The following is a 5,985-nucleotide window of genomic DNA, read 5'->3' as shown; positions in this document are numbered from 1 at the left end:
TGTGTGAAAATGACTTTAAATAAGGGAAGCTGTGGTTTCTCTATCACAGGTGCAAACACAAAGAGGAGAAATTACAGCTCTTTTAAAGTTCTCTACCTTGTAACTGAACATAACATCCAACAAATGTCATAATGCTGACTTTTTAAAAATATATCAAGAAAATATGTGACTATGTATATATATATGTGTGTGTATATGTAAAACATACAAAGTTATATGTCATTCTATGTAATAAAAAGAAGTAGAATGTTATCTTACAGGGCTTGTGGGGAAAACTATTTGTTATGGTATTTGAACAAATGGGAAGTTTATTAGACTATGACAGTGAAGAGACACCTCTAGAGAATTTTTTTTCTTATATGTGTTTGGAAGAAGAAAACACAGATTCTAATATTGAAACATATCCTCATGCAGCATAGTCTAGAACTTCTTATCTTATTAAGCAACCACATATGGGTCTTGGGAGACTCTGTTGGTCCCAACGCCCCCTGCTGGTCGTGAGTGTCTCCATATGGAGGTTTTTGTACAGGCTCACACTGGAGTTCTCTCACTGTGTCTCTGGCACAGAAATACATGGCTGTGTCCTCAGTTTGCAGGCTGTTCAGTTTTAAGAAAACTTGGCTCTTGGAGGTGTCCCTGGTGATGGTGATTCGGGACTGAAGAGCTGAATGATAATATGCATTTCCATTATATGCTATTACTCCCATCCACTCCAGACCCTTTCCTGGAGGCTGGCGGATCCAGTTTACAGCATTGCTGGTTAATGAGAATCCAGAGACAGTGCAGGTGAGCGACAGGGTCTGTGATGGCTGCACCAGGCCAGGTCCTGACTCCTTCAGCTGTATTTGGGACAGGGCACCTAGGGACAAGCAACATCACCATCAGTCATATAACCCATAGTCGCAAAACCTGGTTTCCATAAATCCGGAAGCACTTACAGCTTGGAAATGTCACCAGGCAGAGGAGCAGCACCAGGACAGCCATGCTGTGTTGGAGGCTCTAGTCAGAAGGAGATGGGGCCTCTCGCTGTGGCCTTGGATTTCATCAAGATCTTGAGGACTGCTTTGCATTGAGGGAGGTTCCAGAGAGCATAAAAGGAAGCACAGTCAATGTTTGTAGTTTCTCCTCCAGGAAACTGAGATATGCTTTGTGCTTCTTAGAGGTACTGAATATTGAACCTCAGTAACTTTGCCTTGATGCTGTCTGTAATTCAAGTTCCAGAGAAACAGGAAATGTTAAGAGTCATACTGTACAGGCCTTAGAATCAAATCATGGAAGTGTTTACATTAACTACGTCAACATTCTTTCTGTGAAGGCAGAGGAGGATACCAGGTTCTCAATGGATTTATGTATGTCTGTATCTTCGAGTAGAGAACTTAAATGGTATTGGTATATTGGTGATCAGAAATTCTGTTTAAGGAACTACTTAAAATTCTTTGTCTAGGTGTCTGTCTCACTCTTATAACTTCTCAAGAAATAACTTGTGAGGAAGAAGCTCACACACATTTAATACATGTGATTTCGCATGTTTATCTGTAAGGAAATCTGTGGGACTTACTTGGTTTTCATCTTATTAAGCTCAGATTTCACCTTCTCACTTAGGAACATCCTACCTGGACACTGGTTTTCGTTCCTTTTGATTTTTGTCAGTCTATTCATGTACTTTTATATCTTCTCCATCACTCTCCTCAGTTGCTTCCAATCACACGTTCCTAAATATGATTGTTGCTTTGTAAGTTATAAGAAGCTCAGCTACTCATAACATTTCATATAAAGCAACAGTATGCACCCAGGTTTGAGGGTTTTGTCCAATAAAGTAATAATAAGACAGAGAACATTAAGTGATGACAAGAAGTGGACTGGAAGGCAGGTATGGACATGGGGAACCCTGTGACTTGAACGATAGTCAAGGCATAGATAATACAGTTTCTAGTGTCTTTTCCTGTGTCCTCTTAATGCAAATCACCAAGGAAGAGAAGTTCAGAGCTGGACCCAACCTGTTCATTCAAGATTCAGGAAATATCTCTCTAACTTGGCATTAGAGATGTTACAATTTGTGTCCATTATTTCCTTATGCATAGTCTTGAGTTGCTGTGGCAGTAAAACTCCAGCCTCTCCAAGTTCTATGTGATAACTAGCACTTATGACTGCATGAAACACAGCAGAAAGAAAGTATAGGATCAATATTTTGATCATCAATGTCCATGATGTAGAGTAGGAAGAACAAATAAAACGAATGAAATAAAATGAGGCCAGGGGAAAGAAACTTCCTTCCCAGGTTGTGGCTCCCATCCACAATCTAGAGTACAGTGAATATGATATTATCATGTACTGTAAAAATTCATAGAACATGCAGGAATCTCCCTAATTATATTCAACACCACATACTTGAATGAAATGGTAAAAAATAAGAATGTACTGTGCACATGAACAACACGTTGTCTGCAACCCACTGAACTGAGGAAGGCAGGGACTATTGAGTTGTGCTCTCAGTCATTGATGTTCTGATTGTTGCTTTGGAGAAGCAGCACAGACAAAGAGGTGCCTGGCCTTTTTTCCCTCTCTCAGCAGGCTCTTCTGTGACTCAGAGCTCTGTGTGCTCTTAGTGCCCCCTGCTGGTTCCTAGCTACCTGCACGGAGGTTTGTATCTGTGCTCACAATAGTATTAATTGTGTACTTTGCACAGTAATACATGGTTGTGTCCTCAGACCTCAGACTGCCTATTTCTAGGTACAGAGTGTTCTTACCCATGTCTCTGGTGATGACAAATCTGATCTTGATGGCATTGTTCTTCCTGCATTCGAGCCCTTGCACTTTTGGCATTACCTATTTATGTTCTAAGGAATACCGTCTGGTTTCTTCTGGAAGAATAGTATGTTTATGTTTTGAGAGTCTACTGATGAACCATTGCCCTATATAGGAGTATATAATTGGATATATTATATATATTGAATTCAATCTCCTGATTGAATTCTAGGAGAGTATATGACGAACCTGGAACACATACATTCTTCCTTAAAGCTGTTATCAGTTTGATAATTCAAATTATGTCTTTTAAGAAATCATTTGAAAACAGAGTCAATAATGTGAAATTTTAGAAATAGTGCAGTCTTTGCAAACGGATAATGAGAAGTTAGTTAAAAGAATTCAATCCATCGAAAATGGCAACCTCAATTTGACTGGCAAAGTTTAATTCATGCTAATGGATTATGAAACTTTTGAAAATGAGAGATTATCTGAAAGAATCCATAGTTTTGAAATTGACAATCAAAATCTGGTAAAAAGTTATGTCAAGCTAGCAGATGAAACATCACTTCTGGAAGGATATTTCCATGTCATCCAAATTATCTCTAAGGAAAGAAGATATCATTAATGGCAAAATTAAAAAAAAATCTTGCCATGCTTACATGATGAGAACCAGGAATTATTCAATTTGAGGAAATCATTAGAAATATTTACAGATCAAGAGCTTCAGACTTTACAAAAGACAGGGAACTGAACCAACTTAGGAATTTGTTGGAACTGATAAGCAAGGAGAATAGGTACAGGCAAAATTTGATGAAAAGATTTAGCTGTACAAATAGGGGTAGCAGATTCAGAAGCTAGATGAGTACTAATTGAATCTTTGGCTTTGAAAAGTGATAATTTACAATGCAAAAAGATACTTGGATCCTTGAACTTAAAATCAGTACCAATGTACAAATGGATCCTACACATAGGCAAGGACATGTAAGTTAAAGGATGGTAACGTCCTTTGATGTTAATCCTGAGGCTTAGGTAGAAGGAGTGATTTCCAAAATTATGAATAGATGTCAAAATTCCAAATGCTTTAACTGTGGTAGAACAGGCCATCTGAGAAGGGATTGTAGACATAACATTCCTATAAACAATGCTTTGCCTTGGAATCACCCAATAAGAAGGCCCCAAAGTTCTGTATTATGTAAACAATATGGCAAAGGCTCACAATGAGGACCAATGAGTGTAGAGCAAAAAGAGACAAACAAGGCAACCCATTATCATTGGGAAACTCTTTGAGGGGCTTCTTGCAAGCTCCCAGGTCAGATGTGGTCCAGTCATTTTCAGTCACTGTGGAGAATATGATTCCCAAGGAAAAATCCAATTCCTGTTATAAAAAAAATGTACTTTTCTAAATGATGGAATAATCATAGAGGAAAAATCAAAAATTATGAAAGGAAATTGAAAAAGTATATTTGGCAGACTTTTATAAATGATCACAGACAAAAGCTAAGAATACAAATAAATAACTTTATATTTGAAGAATAATTAGACACAGGTGCAGATGTGACTATAATTACTATAGAATCTTGGTATCTAAATTAGCCTCTATAGGAGGCAGAGTTCAATTCTTAAGAATTGAAAACCTTTCTCAGATAAATCCGACATGATTTAGGCTGATTGCATATTGTCATGAGAACAGAGAGGAAGCATGAGGCCATATGTGGTTAATATAGTACAGATGCTAAGGGGTTGTGATCTTTTACAACAATGGAATACCCAGATAAACAATTATGTGATCTCAGAACAGACCATGTTACCCTTTCGGTACAATTCGAGCGCCTCTGTACTGATCACGAGTCGGGCAAAGGCCTGGAGATTGAAAGAAGCACACAAGAGACCTGGGTCATTTGAAAGGAGATCAGTCAAATGCCACTTTATTCAGCTTTTTGTAAAACTAATATACTTTGGCTGCTGCAAAAGGACTTTGCAGGGGAATCTGCAGGGAAATCTGGCTGCAGGGGAATCTGGCTGCTGCAAAAGGATTTCCTCCTGGGCAGGTGGGAAATTACCATACCAAAGATGAAAAAATGTCCTAGAGCTAATCACCAGGCTAGGCCAGAGGGAGCACAGAAGCAAACAGGATGTTTAACTGGCTGGTCAGACACCGTCCTCGATATTCACCCCAATGAGCAAGTGTAGACTGGGCCCTACACACATATCACACTAGAAAATAGAAATTTGAATAAACATTTAGACACTTCAAGAATTACTGATACTATACATGTAGAGAGAATCCTGAAAGTTATGTGACGAGGAAGCCAAGACACAAAGATGTCAGAATTTTATGTCTCTCCAAAGAGTTTCTCCTGTGAACCCGAGTTCTGTGAGCTTTTAGCACCCCCTCCTGGTCCTTCGGATTGTGCAGTGAGGTTTGTGTTTGAAGGCACAGTAGTATTCACTCACTGTGTGCTTTGCAGAGTAATATATGGTAGTGTCCTCAGACCCCAGACTGCTCATTTACAGGTACAGAATGATCTGGAAATTGTCTCTGAAGAGGGTGAATTGGCCCTTCATGGAATCAACATAGTAGATTGAACTACTGCCACCATTAATGCATGCTAACCACTCTAACCCCATCCCTGGGGCCTGATCGACTTATTAATTCAGTCTGAAGGTGAATCTAGAGTCTGCAAAGGAGAGTCTCAGGGACTTTCAAGGCCATACTAAGTCTCCCCCAGGCACCAACAGGGGCACCTCACACTGGACACCTGAAAGCAAAGAGAAATCTGATGATGAAACTGTCTAGGAGTCATTTTGTCTTTCTTATAGCCAAACAACACACTACATCTTATTGCTATGAATTCCCCTTTAACAAAAAATTAAAGCCAAATAAGCCTCAAGTCCATGTTGAGTGTTCTGCGTTCACTGGTGATCACTGAATGGGGGTACTTGGAAATCCAGGACCTGTCTCCACTGTCAGAGCTCCAGGGTCAGCAGATCTGATTTTCATGGTCAAAGAAAAGCTTTTTTTACATGTCTTCCTGCTATACTGGGCCCTGGAGTTGGGTCTCAGGGGAAGGCATTTCTCAGAGCCCATAAAAGTATTCCAAGTCAATGATGACATTTTTAGAAATCAACACATTATTGTAATTTGGTATTCATACTTTCCTGATTAAGGTTTCATTACCCTTTGTTTTGTTCTCTTTTGTGCATATGCACAGAATTTGCTTTCTTTCCATGATGTCG

The 5,985-nt window shown here is 39.2% G+C and overlaps 1 pseudogene across 1 annotated transcript; it reads right to left on the bottom strand.

Annotated features, from left to right (window-relative positions):
• Positions 1-338: 338 nt before the first annotated feature.
• On the bottom strand, positions 339-1,049 carry LOC125402593 (Ig heavy chain V region PJ14 pseudogene; annotated as a pseudogene). The gene is made up of 2 exons (XR_015004633.2): positions 939-1,049; positions 339-859 (listed from the first exon to the last, which is right to left on the bottom strand). The product of XR_015004633.2 is annotated as an Ig heavy chain V region PJ14 pseudogene (transcript).
• Between the last annotated feature and the right edge of the window lie 4,936 nt (positions 1,050-5,985).

This window comes from Myodes glareolus, chromosome 11 (assembly GCF_982192425.1).
Source record: "Myodes glareolus chromosome 11, mMyoGla1.1, whole genome shotgun sequence".
Lineage (NCBI taxonomy): Eukaryota > Metazoa > Chordata > Mammalia > Rodentia > Cricetidae > Myodes > Myodes glareolus.
The sequence above is the reverse complement of the archived record's forward strand: the minus strand, read 5'-3'. Positions and strand labels throughout refer to the sequence as shown.